The following is an 18,740-nucleotide window of genomic DNA, read 5'->3' as shown; positions in this document are numbered from 1 at the left end:
CCTCTTAAAGCTATAAAAATATAATCTGTGTAATACTTGATTTTTATTTTTTTTTTTTTGTAAAACCATAGAGAAAATATTAACTAGACAGTTGTCTTGTACGTTGTGTCCATCTTTATTTCAGTCTTGTTGGGTTTTGCACATGCACCTGTTGGGTCTTTATGGGGACTATGAAGAGGTTTTTGTCTTTTCTCTGTACCATGTCGATGACTTGGCACTGAATGATTTATGCCTTAGACAAAAGCAGGATCATTGAAACGTCTTACTGCTGGCTGTTGTTTCCACAAGAATTAGGAAATTAAAAAGGAACAGAGTTGCTTGATTTTTCTTGCAGGATATAAAACTCTTAACGCCACACAATGGACAAATAACAGGAAGTGCCATGTAGTCAGGATTCTGACCCCCCTAAACGGTTTAACCTTGTATTTCGCCTCTGCTTGTGTGAGCGTGAAAATAAGCATTCCAAGTTTCTAACATTGTGGAGGATGAAGAAGGAAAACCCTGGAGGTTTTCGCCAATATGAAATACAGTGACATTATCTCCTCAGAAGTAAGCAGATTTTTACTAACTGGCTTTATGTTTGATACAGAAGTAACTAAGATGCCTAATTTAGAGCATCTTCCAGAATATTACAAGAGAACACTTCTGAGACTGAAGTGGAAGAGACAGATCTTACTGTTTATTGAAAATGAGAAAAATGGTGCCGTAAACTATGTATGGTTTTTGTGTATTGGGATGAAAGAAATATGAATCATTAAAATGCAACCAAACTTTACATAGCTGTGGTGTTCTGTGAGGAAAAAAAAGAAAAAAGGAAAAAAAAAAAATCTTTCAAAATCCAGGGTTTTTGTCTTTAAGTGTTGGTACTAAGTTATAAGCACTCACAATATACCCAGGAGATCAGCAATATCTTTTAATACATGCTTTTATTTTAAAGAGTTGGTTTTCTTTTTTCCCTTCCTTTTCTACTATGCAATACTTGGTGAAATAAAAAATGTAAAGCACAATAGCTCTAAAACGTGTACAGAACTGTGCATTTACTTTATTATGAGCATGATACTGTTTTACAATACAAGTTCTTCCTTCTAGATTGTGTTCTTCTTTTCAGACTCAATGCACAAATGGTCTACTGATTGAACATGAGGAAAATAGGCATATGTGGTTCATTTTTGGTAATTAAAATTTTAAACATAGTTATTTCACTGATAACAGCTTTATTATCATATCCTTAAATGTAGCATTTAGGAGCAAATAAACATATCTTATCCAGTCACATAAACCCTTTCTAGAGCTCACACTGGGAAGTATTTGTGTTTCAGTTGGTAAGGTGCAATTAGTCTACTTGGTTAAAAGCATTTATGAATTGAAACTGTATAGGACGTAAAGTTGTGTCACGAAACACTTTGTTCAAAGGCGGTTGAAAGCCAAGTGAATGATTAATTCATTATATAAAACATAATGTTTTGATTAAATGGATTCTCTTGCATTTAATTTCTGACACTGATAGTGTTGAGCCATCTCCGATGACTGTCTGTTTTAACAATAGCGTTATATTAACAGTTTAAATATAGCAATTTAAAGCAATGTGGCTTAGTTTTTGCTTGCTTTAACATACTTAATGTTTCCATTGTTCAGTAGCTGTACAAGCTTCAAACAATAGTATCCACAGTCACCGCAACTTAAGGCAAAAGGAAATTTCTCCTACTGCAAAGAAATAACTAATACATGGTTTTGACAGATTTATCCATTTTCCAACTCACCGAATCAGTGGAGCTCTGATTCGGTCATTGGTAAAGGGCAGCAACTGAGGACTAAGAATATCATGGAAAAAGCAAAATCTGTGGCTACCGATGCTGTTTGGTTTGGGCTACAGTTAAGATAGATACCTCTTGCTGTTGACTTCAAAATAAATAAAGAAATAAAAAATGTCACGTTCATCTGGAGAGGTGACCCTGGGAATGGGGATCAGGATGAGTGTTTTTAGACCTTTGTGATTTTGTTGCAAAATACTTAGATAAGAGTCTTTGACACTGTGCTCTTTTGAGCTTAACTGCAGTTTTTTGAGTCTTCAGTGAATTTATTTGAAATATTCAAACATTTATTTTCGTGAAACACTTCAGTTTAGTGTTAGTTGCTCACTTTCCTTCTTCTTGGCTTTTGTAATGTAATGTCATGAGTTGTCATTGCCCTACCTTATCAGATACTTTCAGATTTCCCACAGCTGTAAAGCAGGCTCTGTCATAGACAGCACCAAGGACACCGCTGTTGCTTACGAAGCAACATTATCTGTGCCTGCTGAAGGTGCTGTGTGGCACTGGGACCCACCTCGGCTCAGGTCCTCTCAGATGAATTGAACAGTGCTGTGTAACACTGATGGATATGGTAAGTGTAGTTTGAAAGACCATGTAGGAAATGTTTTCTGCTACACGTACTCTGTGTTTTTAAATAACATTAAAGGAAACTAAAATCTTTTTCTCCCAAAAATGATTTTGGCTGCTTTCGTTTAGTGTCTTTTTCTGTCCTGTACATGGATCTCGAATGGGAGTGGGTCACTAGTGAGGTTTTGCCACATGTGCTAACAGAAACACGCTTTGCTAGATCAGATAGAGCCGTTGCCTAACATCAGTTACCAACTGAAATCAGTCTGTCGTCATCTTCCTATTGGCTTTCCACTGAATGACTGTTTCCTAATAGGAAGTCTTTGTAGCTTGCTATTCAAGTATCAGGGCATCCTCTTGTATTAAAATGAATTTGATAAAAGTCCAGGCTTTTTTTCATTATAAAGGTAAGCCTATTTACTAAGATCTGCAGAAAACAATCTTATAGTAAAAAGAAAAAAAAAAAAAAAAAGCTGGAAGGGAGCATCTTTATTTCTTGTGACTTAGTTTTAGGTAGACATAAACCAGACTAGTTTTCAACTAGCAAGCAGTGTTGCTACTAAAGCATGGAAAAATCAGCACTGACCCAACTGACTGATTAATTTCTCAACTTCCTGTAGAGGGTTGGTTGCTACTCTGGTTCCTAAATCTTTGTTGTGGGATGGAAGGGGGAAGGACTTCTTTACTCCTTTCTGGGGACACATGATGAAATCTTCACTCAGCAACCTGTGCTGACCTTTGTTGTGCTGCATTATCTAACCCAAGCGGTCTTATTACATGTGATTTTACTGTAAACTTTGCAGTATCAGTCAGGTCTTTGCTCCCTCCAAGGAGGAGAGGAATTATAGAATCGCAAGGTGGGAAAGGACCTACAAGATCATCTAGTCCAATCATTCAAGTCAACCCAGTGGTGTCAGTTCTTTATGGGTTTCATTTGCCTTACTTAGGCTGTAGGTTGAGTTACTCTTTATCAGTGTCCTTTTAATTCAGAGCTTAGAATACATGAAAGAAAATCTGGAATAACTGTTGCTCCCCTAATTCTTAGTGAAAGTTACTGTATGTAGAATTTAGGTGGGGAATTAGTGCATGTGTTCAAGTATGTTTTAAATCAGGATTTTGCAAACTAAATGGCAAGTATCTCTGCTTATATTTCAGAAACCTTTGCAGTGAGTACTAAACGTAATTTATGAATGTTTTCACACTTCATTGTGTAACCTTAATATAGAGAGATGCTAGATAAATAAAGGGACAGTCCTATCAACACTACAAATCGTTGGACATTCATAATAACAAATGAGGTAATGTTTAAAAGTGACCTTCATTGCAGCTGAGAGGGAAACACATTTAATAGTACTGGAGTAAATTGTATAACATTTGAGAAAGCCAAAGCAGTTTTGGGGAATTTTTGCAAAAGATTCCACTGTTATCGTTGCAAAGTTTGTCTTTCTGTATATGTTCAGTTACTGCTTTTGTCAGAGATGTAGAAAAACCTCGGGAGATAATATCCGTTCAGTGATATGTCTGTTTTATGTATCTTTTTGGTTGGTGATGGTTTTATACCACTCTATAGTATCTTCGGAGACCTTAGGTGCCAGTGCACTACAGGAGTAAGAGGATGTATTTGATACATTGGGAGAGCAAGGAAAGAGTTTATTTTGTGTCCCAAGATGTGCTTTTCTTTTAAATCGTTTGGAATGTAAATTTATGTTGACGTTAAGAAGGTTAATTTATTGTTAAAGATATAGACACCTGCTGAGATGAATGTATCATTCTTTTATTATTATTATTTCTAGAGGAATAAAGTATTGATTAATGATTTAAGTAGTTTCCTTGGGATTTGGAATTGTTTTGGACAACAACATTACAGCCACCATTTCGTGCTCCTTGGTTAAATAAAGCATTGTGATGCTGAAATAAAGCGTTTTGGGCTGTATGGTTTTACTGTGATTTTCTTCAGGGAATCATTAAGAGCTGCATGAAAAAGTTTGTGACCTTTCTAATTCCTTTAACAAAAATCACGCATGTCTGCAGCTTGAATTTTATCTCGGCAAGCAAGCCTGTGTGGGCATTGTCTGCTCCATATAGATAGCGTGTGATTTTTCATAAAGAGCTTGCTGGGGAAGTAATACCACCAAATAAGCCTAACGTTCAGAGGGACACTCTACTTTCAGCACTTCTAATGAAGGAGAATTGCCTTGACTAATTAGAGATCACTGGGAGTCTGTACTCGTGGCATGTGAGGCAGCATGGCAATTGTTTGTAGATTTTAACTTTTGCTGCTGTGTATGAAATGTGCAGACTGCCCTTCCCTTTGGGATTTCCAGTCCCTTGCCTACTCCCAGAGCCATGTGAGTCCCTGTATGTTCTACACGTGCTGGTGCTCCAGAGTTATCGCCATGTTTTCACAACAAAGCAGAGCCCTGTGGTACTGTTTGCTTTTGAACTGTTCCCTTTTGTGTGTGTCTGTGAAACAGGAGTTTTTAGATTTCAAACTGGGAAATGCATTGAAAATTGAATCCAACACTAGCAGATGGATGGAGCGCTGACCTTAAAATTTGTTTGGGGTTCGGTTAGGAACCGGGATAGCTGTTAGGAAGCACTTCTTGCAATTAACAAGAGATGGCTCTGCCTACTAATTAGTCTTTTTATGCTTGAGGACAGTAATCTTTGAGAATGATCCTGATGAAGCTATGAATTCAATGAAATCTTGGTGAAAGAAAGCTCAAGGCCAAAAGCACCCATCTGGGCACTGAGGACATAGGATATTGACACAGGCTTGAATCTCTCATAGGTGCAGAACTTTGCTGAAAATCTATATGAAACAGCTTACAGAAAGACATAGCAATATCATCACAACTTTTAGCAGAGTAATATGGGGAAGAGTCTTTTGGTGGATATTTAAGGCAAAAGGAGTGCACTTCACCTTCACACTTCTATACAGTTCCAGAGCTGGAACCGAGGGAGAAAACAAATTGACGGGTTGGTTCTGAACAGAGCCTAGTTCTTACATGCAAAGCCTACAAGACCAGAGCATGGCTGGACCTTCTGTGGGTGCGGCTGTATGATGATTTGCAGGGAGCTTCCTGCTCTTCTTTCAGTTCCTCTCGGATATTTACTCAGAGGAAAACAAGCAATTGAGTTATAGTCCCTGTGAGAGGGGTGCCACAGCAGGTCTGAGCTCCCTTTAGGGTGGAAAGGTTTCTTCTCTCCTGTAATACCAGCGGTTCTTTTGAATCCTGGTACAAGCCAGGTTGTTTTCCTATTACTCAGCCTAATGGAATCAGCAGTGAGTACTCAAACCTGGTCAAAGCGATGGGAAAACAGCTCCTGAGCTGTGTAACCAAGAAACCTGCCTTAGCAACTCCTATTACAGAGAAGTCTTCATGACTTGCTTAAATTGCATTGCTTCCACATGCCGACTCCTTCTCTATTAAGAGGGTAGGAAGCAGATGTGTAAACATATGTGTGTGTATGCATGTATATGTATAAAAATAATAGCATATATCATTGGGTATGTAAGTGAGTAGGGAAAGTAACTCCAGATAAAGCAGAGCAGACATACATTCATTTCAACTTGAACTCCAGAAGAGATCCATAACCAAGGTAGCAATAGAAGTAATATAAGTAATGTATAAATGATGAGTGCTTTCTTCATCCATGCCACTGTAATATCTGTACTCAATTAAAAACTTGATCCAAGATACTGAACAAATCCATATATCACTTGATTTTGTTATTTATATGCATAGTGTTTGCTTTTGCAGATTCCTGTAATATATGCAGAGATTTATTGGTCCAATTAACCCTGAGCATTATTTACTTCCTTGTTTTCTGTGATGTTTGGGTTTTGTGAGGTTTTTTCCCATTACAACATGGTTATTTAGCCTAAGGTCTCTGCTAAGGCTCATCACTTAAATAAGAGAATTTCCTGGAATTTGAGGGAGTTTCGATGGCAAGAAACAGGGAAAATAAAATGCTTTTTGTAGCCATCATTGCATTCAGAATACATTTAAATAGACTGATGTATCACGTCTTGCTCCCTTAAACCACTTATTGCTTAAGTATATCTGATACAGTTACGGTGTTGGATGCAGTGCAAATAGCTACTAAACGCAACCCCACTTCCAGAGGATTTTCAAGCTGGCACAGAGCAGAAACAAAACATTGTGTTTGTGCACAATCAATCAGACAGTGGGAAATAGTGAAGCAGGTATATGATATGCTTCTCTTGATCATGCTAAGTAAGAAAATGAGAAGTTTTATTCCTTCATAAGGTCCTATCCAAAGCAATCCCCCGAACTGTTAGGAGACATGTTAGGAGCAAAAGCTGAGCCATGTGAACTGGGAGGGTTTCTGAAGTGTCCAGGTGCCAACAGAGGGAACAGTATTGTTTTGAGCCTGGCTTATCCATGCACAACAAGGAAGAAGTCTTTGTGGAAAGAGTTTTGTAACCCTGTGCAAAAATTTGTTTCTGCTGTGTTCTTCTCGCTTCATGGAAACAGGGCATTGGTGGAACTGTGCTGATGATCTATGTTTGTACCTAAAAGAAATATTTTTGCAATACAACATTCTTGTTAGCTTTCTTTTTCAGTATATGTTTATTCCCCCCTCAAAAAAGGTAGTAATAGCTGAAAATATACTAAAGTGAACACATTTTTCTATAACCCCCAGTGAATACAGTATTGTGAATATCTTCTTGCCAAGGAAAGTTTGATTTACCATAGAGTGAGATGCAGTTATTTAAATCCATTCTCCGAGGGGGTAAGGTGAGGTACAGAGTAGTTATTCTCAGCAGAGCTGGCAGATGGGGGATCTGGACTTAAAAGCTAAGTTCTGGTTCTTCACATGTAAACAGGGGTGAGGCCAGGGCTGATAATGAGCAAGAAGTAGGTTTGGGGGGACTGCGTCAGGACAGAGCAATTCACAAGACAGGGAAATTCATTCTCCCGGAATGAATGCTTTTTAGGCAAGGCTCACTCAGCATCCTCCCAACACTAGCAGTGGCCATCCCTTCTTTATCCTGGTTGTTCTCCTCCATCACTTGCAACACATGTGCCTCCCCTGCACTCGCAGCATGCAGTGCTAAATTCTGGTCCCGGTGAGTGGGCAGAAGTGGGTGAGTTGCTGTTGTGCTGGAACAGATGGTGTCTGCACTGCAGCCACCAGCTCTGTAAATGTGTTGTAGGTGGTTGCTAAAGGAAAAGGGAATAATTCAGAGTTTGGTTGAAAAGGTTGGTTGGTTTTCTTTTACGTACTGGGGTTGGGGCAATTGGAAACCTGAGGCCAGTTTGGGTTTTACAGGGACTGATGGTTGTCCACTGTAAAGCTTGGTTCTGCCGAGATGTGAGGAACTTGATGCACTGGACCAAGGAAATTAGATGGGGATGGTTAAGAGAAGAGGAACCTAACCAATGGGTTTCTGCCTTTTGATAATTTACAAGTAACTGGATTTCTGAACCACAGCTTCCACGTGTCCCCATTTTCCTCTGATATGTATATCCCTTATTGTAACCAAGGCCACCTGCTACTTGCACTGTGCCTCCTGGTACTCAGTACAACCCAGGGGGCCTTTGGGGTATGTCAACACATCTGTCCTAGTAGAGGAAAGTCACTGAAGGGTGGCTGGTTAGGTGGAGCTTTCCGTGAAGGTTTTTCTGAAGCAATCAGAAATATCACAATAATGCCTTTTGTTGCAGTATTTCATTTGTGGCAGCTGTAGTAGATTTTTTAGCTTAAGAGACTTTAATCTACGTGAGGGAAAAGCTGGCAAAACTCAGAGGAGGAGGTATTCATTTCCAACAGCTCATGAGCGTATTTGTTTTAGTACAAATATTTTATTACACAAGGTTGCAGCAGTCCCTTGAAGACCTGTGGCACCAAAAGCAGGAGCTGGATTCCTCTGCTTAACTAAACAGCGCTGGAGCTGCTGCATAAGCTTTGCTGACCTGCCAGTAACAACATACCACAGGCAACCGCCTAATGAAATCAGAAGATAATTCACATATGTTGTATAGCTCACAGTTTCATGTTTCACGCTGACTGATGTAAGGTATTTATCAGCTGATTTAATAGATCAGCTCTCTGCCTGCACCTCCCCACGCTCGGCTGCATGTGGATTGAGGCTGACAGCTCTGCCTCCATGAAAATATTCTTCGCTCAGCCCCATGACTAATGCAGATAATTATTTTTAAAGCAACTCTGGATGCCACTGCAGTACGCTTTCATGTGCACGCAGAGTGTGCATGTTCATCTGGTGTTTGTGAACAGCAGACACTGTATAAATCTTACTCTAAGCGTCCAGTTTAAAGAAATACCTTGTGGGGCCGGTGCCGCAGCAGGGAGACAGTTCGCTGCTTTATTCCTCTGGTTATCCCCAACTATGAAAGTGTAAAATAAATAAAGATGAACATCAAAGAGACTTCATTTCACAACACATTATTAAACCATCACAGTCCAGAAGACCCTTGAGGTTGGGCTGTTTGTTTCCCACAGTAACCGATTATTTCCCCTTTCTGAACCGCGCAGAGTTTGGAGAAAGTTACAATCATCTTCTAAAGAGAGTGAAGGGTCATGATGGGATGGAGAAGGGATGAAAAGTCGGAAGGCAGAGCCCCTCCCATGAGCCTCACCTGGCTTCCAAGCAGCGTGCCATAACAACAAGGAAGAAGAAGAAGGGCTTTGTCGGGATCCTGTGGCTAGAGCGACAGCTGTCCTGACTTGCACATTGGAAATAGTAGTGGCATCTGGGTAAAATTAAGAAGAAATGAAAATAAAATCCACTCTTAGATTGTTACATCCCAGAAAGGTAATGCATTGAAAGCTACATTTATTTGATGTGATTTTCAGTGAGTTGGTGGTGCTGATTGCTTGTATCCTGGCTCCTTGCTGCATTTTTACATAGAATTAGTAATTTGTTCCAGTGCTTTTCTAGGTATTGAAATCAAAACTACTTAGTCTATTGTCCTTGAACATTTTGACTATTTTTATTATTTATTTTTTAGGATGAATGTCTTGCTTGTCTCTTTCCTATTGTCCTGTGCTTTCTCCCAAGTGCTCAATCAGAGTACTAGTGGTTCTGAAGAGCAGCCTGCATGTATTTCTTTGGGCATAGCCAATTAGATAAACTTAGGCGTTTTCTGCCTTCCCAGAGTAGTCTTTATCTCACTTCTTTTCTGGAGTCATCTCAGCTCCTACAGCCATCCCTGAGCATTATTTTCCTACCCATCCATGCTCTAGCTGGATCCTTCTTGGTGAAGACTGAAGCAGAGAGACATGAGAAATGATCATTATAATCTTTCTTAACATACTGATTTATGTACTTTCCTGTTAAGATTACTGTTCTCTGGGTCTTCTTTTGTGGTTTGTGGGTTTTTTTCTGCCTTTTATTTACCTTTATATATGCATGTTTTTCATTGTGTTTATCTTGAAAAACTTAATCTATTTCCCAGTGTTCATATTTGTAAGTTTCAAGCTTTTGCAGAGCCTCTTACAGAGCCAAGTTGTGCTTCCTCCTCACTGGCGTAGCTCATGCACGTGCTGTCAATATCATTAACATAGGGAGCTACCCAGCCTTCCCAACTCCCTTTTCCCTTTAATTTTATACAATATTGTTACTATTCCAACATGATATTGAGCTTCATGTTTATAATATAACATTCTGCTGGGAATATAAAAGGCTACCAAAGTCTCCAGCTAATAGCTTAGGGGGAAAGAAAACAAAAAGAAAGGAATTGAAGCTGTCTGCCTAATGTTGTCTACCCACTGCTGGATGATCATGACCTGCAGCGCACCTCCAGTGTGCCCCCATGTTTTTTTGCTCATTTTCTGTACTAAATGGAGGTTTCTAATATGTTTATCCTTGAGTCCTGCCAGAGTAAAAGCAGAGCGTACAATACTTCATTGATGCTCCGAAGGACATAATTCTTTTTTCCTTGTTACCTCTTCCTACACAGCTATAAATTTTTCTCATAATAATTATCACGTGAGTCACATAACAAGCTCTTGGAATGGTAATTACATTGTAGTCAATGTCTTCGGTTCTTTTTCAGCTGATATGTTTATTTTCCTAGGAAAATTTTCTTCCAAGTGTTAAATTATATTTGGGAAAATGAAAATATTTGGCTAATAACTCTCTTGTTCAATGGAGATTCTTTTTTATGGTCAAATTATAGTAGGAAAGAAGTTGTTAGCTTGCTTTCCACTATCTGTGTTCAGGACCAAATTCTCTGGAGGTCAGGAAAAGCATCCGTGTGTGCCAGTGCGGCAGGGAAACTATGTGTTGGTGGTAGTTTAGGGAAGGGGGAAGTGGGACAGAACTTCCTCCCTAAGTACCCTCAAGCTCTATAGCTACTGTATAATAATAATAATTTTATATATATATATTTATATATATAAAGTTAGGGAATGAAGGACTTCCTTCAGCCAATCCTCTGAATAAGCACTGAGCGGATGGCTGGACATGTCCTTCTCATCATGTGAGACTACCAGCCAATTAACTGGCACATGGGACTTGATTTTGCAAGAGTACAGCATTAGCGTAATGGTGACTCCCAATGAATCTCCCTTAGCACCTCTGCTCCTGTTTGCTGCAGACAAAACGCTGTTGCTGGTGAGCATAGCACTAGCAATGCAGCAGGCAGAGAAACAGCAGGCAGCTGCTGCATTTGGTCCTCACTACTGCACAGCACTGAGAGTGCAATTGTGTGAAGTATCGAGGCCTCCCAGCAAAAAGAAGAAGTGCAGCTAGTGGTTCTTCATATTTTCATTATTTAACCTATTTCTCTTCACGGCATCTTGACATAAGAACTAAGAAGTCTCTGAAGAAGGTTAATGTGAATTCATGGAGCACTTTTCCTTTATCTTGTAGCCTGCAGCATACATTATTTCATCATACATATTTCACTGTGGTGTGTTATCCCCTTCCTGAAAAAGAATTAAGATAATAGCACTTGAAGAACCTAGTTACCTTGACGGAAGGATGCATCACCAGGCTCTTCTGAACAGTCTCTTAGCAGTTGGGGCCTGGTTTGCTTTCATACCGAATTTTCTTGTTTTACTGATTGTCTTACATACCAGCTTGCTTATCCTAATGAATCCGAAGAGCATAAAGATAGATTTCTACAGTGACCATCCCTCTCTTTTAAGAAGGGAGTCTGGTAGGGCATGCAGTGACTTTGGCACTCCAACACATCTTCTCTCGTCTCACTGGTAAATCAGCAAGCAGAGCAGATCTGTGCAACACCAACAAATTGAGCTCCAACTCGAGGTGCACCTGGGTAAGTCAGGAAGATTATTTTGTTTCATTGTTCAGGAAGTGCAAGTTGGCGTCATGAAAGTTGGTTACGTTTATTTCCCTTGACAGTGTTGTTGGCAAAATGAGTTTTAGCAGTTCTCATGGGAAGCTGTTCTAGCCACAAGGAGCAAGGGATTTTTATGGAAGGGAGACACATCCAACACAAATAATGCTCTTTAGTCAATCCAGATGTGACAACACTTCCTGATGTGTATTCTAGGCTTCACCAGACATCTATGACCAATGCTTAAGCAAGCAGTTTAGTCAGTAACCAGGCAGGCTAATGAGTCTTAAATTTACCTGGCAATACACTGCCTCACAAAATTCTTGTTTTTATCTCCTTGCTACAATGGGTTAGATCTGAAAGCACTGAAAAGCTTAAAAACTACAAAAACTCTTTCCTTTGAAGTAGAGATATGTTTTTAGATGCCATAGAAGGAAAATTTATGTATATTTTAACATTAGTAAGTGCACTGGACCTCAAGCTTTTTTGTCACTTACGCAAACAACAGTTTGAGAGAGAAATGCAGTGAACAAATCTAGTCTGAAACAGCAATTACAGCAAAAATGGCACTGCAGTTTCCTGAATTAACTGCCCAGCAGTGCATGGGCTGGGACACATGCTCCTGGTTTTGTATGAGTGTTGAAGTCCCCTGGGAGAAAGAGATGGCCTCTGCATTCTCCCTCCTACCCTTTTGCCTTTTCTCTCCCAGTTGGACTCCCACAAGAATGTTTCACCTAAGGCAGGTTCCAGACCTTCACCTACTGATTTGCCACCCTCTTCATCCTTCCCTTTTTCTCCCCCCACCACCCAGGAGGCAGCCCAGGTGCCAGCACAACCAGTTCCTATGAGCAGAGCAGAACAAAGCTGGGCTGGAGCAAGTTGGCTGCTCTGATCTGTTTCTGCTGCGCGTATCACATTGATACTTAAGAGGGGACATATGTTCAACCTTAAAAAGCAACTGAAATGTGACAGGTTTCCCTGCAGTTTGGATAGCAGCCAGCCCTATCTGCTGACTTCAGGAGCTGCTCATGCTCCCTTGGTGCCTGGGAGGGACCCCTGTCACCTGGACTGTCACCAGGACAGGAGCTGCACTCCCTGCTTGGTACCCTGAGGCTGTGAGGTTATTGCCAAATGGTAAGTCTCCCTTGTTGTGCCAAACTGCCTTGTCTCTTAGTTGCAGAACCTTCCTTAAAGCTGTAATCAGAAGGATGGCTGTGAGGTCATCTCTGTGTTCTTCCCAGGCTAAAAGCTAAGTTTCCAGGGAAGGAGGAGAGCCTAGAAACTTCCTGATTTAACATCTCACTTGCTTTGTTATACCCGTGGTTTATCAGTGGGTCTGGGACTCAACCCAAGAATCTCCTCCACTTGTCAGTTTGAAAGCACTGTGCTGCCTGAGCTTGCACAGCAGTGTTTCAGCAAGAGCCCAGGGAGATTCCAGCCCTGTGGCCATAAAACAGCTTGAAAAAGAGTGAAGGTTTTTACCTCAAGTCTTGAGAAGACACTTTTTTCTTTCTTTTTTTTTATTTCTTTTTTTTTGTTAGTCAAGACAATAAAAACTGAAATGTTTTGCTTTGAGAAGCTCAGCTTTTTTCTCTTACCAGAACTGACGCTACTGTACTATCCGAAGAGCAACCATCAGCATTTCTGCAGTCCCAAGGGTGCATTCCCTTTAGTCTTTACAGGTGTCACTGATAGGATTGTCGGATTGGATGCGCACAGAGGAAACCCACCCCTTCCTTGGTCATCCATGTCAAAGAACTGGTTCCACATCAGACCTCTGTCAGTTTTCAGAAGCAGTATTATAGGCTGCCTTATTTAACTAACTTGTCTGGATGAATCCTGCCAGCTGTACCAGCACAGTCTCAACTCCCTTCCCTTCCATTCAGCACATTACTGGGGGCCAATGTTTGCTCTTACCACTTCTGTGAATAAGGCAGGGAGGCATGAGCTAGTGCTGTTTCTGTGATCATTTGTTTTTCTCATCTTGACTTATGCTGTGGTAGCTGGCCTTCTGGAGCACACACAGCCTCTCATTACAGCAGCTATCAAGCATTTAGATGACTGTGAGGTCACCGCTGCTGCAGAACCCAGGTAGCCTTTGGGTTTTCTTTAACCGATGCAAGGTCCATCACTCTTTGAAATCAGTGGTGGGCAATTCGGGAGGTAACTCATCAGTATCTTTTGAGTTTTTGCATCACCTACTGCTCAGCAGCTCTTTTGCTCCTATTGCCCCTCTCATGGAACTACTGATTTTTCCCCATCTGACTTCTTAGGTCTTTCTTCTACCAGCAGATCCAAAAGCACTTCAGCACAATATATTGCTGCTCTGTGCTCTTCTGCAGATTTACAGAGAGGAATATTCAAGCAGGAGGTGTGTGATTGTGTGGGTTTTCCTGGTTACAAACTTATTCTCTCAAGCTGCCTTCATGCTGCAGCTATATGAGAGCTTTGCTATATGAAAACTGTTGCCTTTTTTAAACTAGAAATTATTATGATGAAAAGCTGAATGTTACAACAATATCATCCAGTATTTCTTGAACAGAAGCACAAATAGCCTCTTAGATGGAACGAGGATAGATACCATGTGGAAGACTTGCAAGGCTGCTGCATTGTCTTCCTGTATGTCCAGTTAAATATAGTGGAATCTATGTAAATCTTCCAGTCTTTCTTCTTAAAACAAACAAACAAATAAACAAATTGCTCTTTCCAGCTACCTAAAAGGAGGTGGTGGCCAGATGGGGGTGGGCCTCTTCTCCCAGGTAACAGCAATAGGAGGTGATGGTGATGGCCTTAAGTTGCTCCAGGGAGATTCAGGTTGGATATTAGGAACCATTACTTCTCAGAAATAAAGAGAAGTGAGGCATTGGCACAGGCTGCCCAGGGAGGTGGTGGAATCACCATCCCTGGAGGTGCTCAAGAACCATGAGGATGTGGCACTGAGGGACATGGTCAGTGGGCATGGTGGGAGTGGGCTGGCAGTTGGACTGTATGACCTTATCTTAGTGTTCTTTTCCAACCCTAATGATTCTGTAATGCTACTTTTACTCCTAGCACTGATCCAAATGACATCAAACCTCTGGATCAGCTTTTTACTAAAGCAGAGTGGGTCATTTTCTAATCAAAGCCCATCATCTTTCATGTATATGCACTTCCTGTATTTATAGCAAAGGTCACCTCAAACAGTGTATAAACAAACTCCTCCTCAAAGAAAGCTCATCCTTATGAGCCCAGAGTTACGGTTTCACAGGTTTTCTTTCTAAAGACATGGAGTAAAACTGAGAGCAGATTCCAATTTTCATACCATAATTTCTCTCAAAATAAAACTTTTTATTAAAAAACATACACTGAAAAAGCATGTTCAGTCCCATACAGTACAGTATTTTTTGAAGACTAAAAGGTTGCTCAGAAGAATTACCTACCAGGGCCATCTAGAAAGGCCACCAGTGACAACACAGAGCATAACTGTGCAACTTTTTGGCTTTCCTGGGCCACCTATGTGCAATTGCCTTGTGCAAAATATCACTAAAAGCCACATAAAAATGTTTAAAGTTCATGATCTTGTGGGGCTGCATTACTAATTGTCCAGGGATTCATGAAGCCCATGGGCTGGATGTGCCTGATGTAGAGTAAGGACTAGAGCAGATCTCAGCCTAACCACTAGTCTGCAGCATGCAGTCATAGAGGAATGGAGACAGATAGACAACTGGGAGTTTATGTTACCATGCACTGTGGGGTCCACATGTAGTACTCAGCTCTTAGGTCTGTTACATCATCTAGCACAGCTGGGGCTCCTGATCTGGGTGTATTAATGCTGTTTCTATGGAGATTATTATAATCACATTTGCTGTGAAATCTTGCAAAGAACCTGCACCAGATCACACCTATTCCAGAGCCCAATTCCTGCTCTGCAAGGAGGAGTTACCATGTTGTTTTCAATAATAAATTATGACTAAACCCAGCTTTTTTTAATGCAGCCTGGCAAGCTAAACAACTTCTTTACTTCTTTTTTTTCCTATGTGCCTTAAAGAGCTGTGTAGTTAGCATATTGCAGGTTGTGCTTTTGTATAAACAGCCTGGCATTTAGCTAAGCTTGAAGGAGAGTCCTTTATTTCTCCTATCAATTTCACTACAGCCAGATGTAGCTCATCTCCTGACTCATAAAGAAAGTAAGTGCAATAGTGTTCATGCCTGACGAAGCAAGCAGAAACCTGGAGACAGCCACAGCAGAATTAAAATACTGAGCAGCTTCTCTGGTTTATTGTGGACACTAATTCACATGCTGGACACTGTGACGACCTTTGTAGGAATACCTGCAAGTGAGATGAGCTTGCCTGCTCATTCTACAAGCAATCATGACATCGTCCAATGCTTTAGAAAAGAAATACACAAGAGGTGTTAACCTATGCAGAAGCCAGCAATCTGCCTTAATAGAGCTTTAATATATATATATATTTATCATTACTATTATTATTATTTTCTGCCAGGAAAGATTTGGGCCTCAGCAATCTGTTCTGTAAACCTGCTGCCTCCTGGGACCTCAAGAATGCAGACATTTTGTCCCACGGGTAACTTTGTCTTCAGTGACCTCCTGATGAAACATATACACTTCCTGTGCAACCTGTCTTCTCCTGATGTGAGCAAGGGACTTGCAACATTGAGCCTAACACCAGGTGGGCCCACAGGAGAGGATCCTGCTCTGAAAGGTCTTGGGGACTCCTCAGCAGAAGGAAGACTTAGCATGCTAAAGCTTGTCCTTTTGCTGCTATCATAGAGTCATAGAATTATAGAATTACTCAGGTTGGAAAAGACCTCAAAGATCATCAAGTCCAACGGCAGCCTAACCATGGTACCCTAACTCTAACAACCCTCTGCTAAATCATATCCCTGAGCACCACATCCAAATGGCTCTTAAACACATGCAGGGATGGCAACTCAACCACCTCCCTGGGGAGCCTATTCCAGTGTTTAACAATAAAAAACTATGGATAGATGCCAACTGATTGGCCCCAGACCAAGCCAGCAGCAGTCCCAGGTGAATTATTCTGATCCTGGGCCTGCAGCCTGCTCTAAAGGCTCTGGCAAGATTCTGGGTTATCTCAAGTCCTCCTGAAGAGAAACCTTTTCTCACACTCTTCTGGAGAATTGTTCACATTGACAGCATGCTATGGAAGCCCCAGGGGGAAGCCAACATTATCTGGTTTGGGCTGTACTCAGCTTGATAGATGCTTTTGTTTTCCAACTCTCAATTGTGTGAATCACTGAATGTGGGCTCCTGGATCGCAGAGTTACCCAGAGAAACGTGTCCAGATCCACTTCAGTCGATGTTTTGCATCAGAACAGCTTAGGTTTATACCTTTTTCCTCAATCCATCCATGTCTATTTGTTTTATCGAGATTGACCCTCAAGTGTTGGGTTCAAAGTTCATTTGACCAAGTTCCACACATCCTGAGGGGCACTGCATGGATGGTGAGCATGGAAGGAGGAAGTACCACTCCTCAGTGTCAATTTACCCTTACCTTACCCATACAAAGACATTTGCTCTTGAGGCTGCACCACAGAGATTCAGCTCCTGGCATTCAGGATCTGGCTGTCACTGGAGTGCAGATCATGCAGTGCATCAGGGATTGCAGGTAGAGGAAAGTAGAGCACAAAGCCCCATGAGGCACCTTGGCATCATATCAGAAATGAGCTAGCGTACTCAGAACACTTGGAAATTTATTCACTCTTTCCCCTCACTGGCACTTGGAAGGGCAAGCCCTTCATATACATGCATGCAGAAGTTTCCTGCAATCATACGCGTTGCCAGAACAAAGGTTTAGGCTTTTGTCTGCCACAGTGTGACACTATTAGAGAGACATGGATGCTATCAGAGGTTTCTTTGCTAATGGGTGGTGCTTTGCATTTTTTTCTGCACACTCACGGATACCAGGAGTTTCTAAATTGGCCCCAGTGGGACTGAATGATTCACTTACTCCACTTAAACTGGGTGCTGACTTGTCACAGGGAAGTTGTCACCCAAAAGTTTGGCCCCAGCCAAGCCTGCAAGATGCCTTCACGTCACAAGGGCTTCTTGGGTGCAGCACATCTGCATGTGCAATGTGGGGCAGCAAGTTCACAGCTTAAGTCAGTGCTCCTGATATAGTCCCTGCTGCCTGGAAGTGACTCCACTGTCCCCTTGTCCCCACGTGTGCGCAGCATGGGAGACCATGCAGCAGTCCAGCTGTGCAGAGACCCAAAGCAAGGCCAAGTTCAGCAGCTGTGAGGGTGAGATGTGCAGCCAGTGATTAGCTGGGCAGGCAGCTCTCTCAGCTCCCTCATACTCAGCATGTGGATTGCCCTTTGGTTTCCACCTCTTGTTCTCCTGCTGAGATATCTAACCTCCATGAGTGCTGCTGTACCCTTAGGGCACCTTGTGCTCCCCTTTATGTGCCCCCTGACAGCACCACTAAAGCACCTCTGTGGTAGGCAAGAGAGTGGTCCTGCTGTAGGCATCCTGGGGGCGGGGGGGCTGAGCCCTGTGCATGAGTCAAGAAGAGATTAAACAAACAGTGTGCAAAGGGAGGATAAGTGCTTTTTCAAAGAAAAGTTCAATGGTGTAGTATAATGGAAAGCAAGCAGCAATTCAGTGGTTATCACCGCACTGACCATGAGCAACTCTGGCTGCTGGTGTTCAGAAGTGAAAGATGAAAAGGTTTTTTTTCATAGGTCACAGAGTAATTGGCAAAGAAAATAGCCTTCCTGCTGTCTGCAAAGAAGTGGGAAGGTGTTAATGCCTCAGCTGCTGCTCTCCTGCCATCGAGTCCAACTGGGAGCCCCAGAGGGAAGCCAGGCAGAGAGAAAGCGGGACTTGAAAGCGTTGAGTGTGTTTGCATGGGAAAGAGAGCCAGCTCCCTGATAACTTCCTCAAGTGCTGTTCCACGCACCCTTTCCTTCCATCCTCTCACACAACATTTCCAGGATGCACCTCAAGCTGAAGTTTTGTTCTCTCACGTACAGAACTCACATGCTCCCTGAGCTAACAGGTGTTTTTAAATTATGCTTTTCTATTTGAAATTTACCTGTACTC

The sequence above is a fragment of the Coturnix japonica genome, chromosome 2, assembly GCF_054131305.1.
Source record: "Coturnix japonica strain WE chromosome 2, WE-NBRP24, whole genome shotgun sequence".
Lineage (NCBI taxonomy): Eukaryota > Metazoa > Chordata > Aves > Galliformes > Phasianidae > Coturnix > Coturnix japonica.
The sequence above is the reverse complement of the archived record's forward strand: the minus strand, read 5'-3'. Positions refer to the sequence as shown.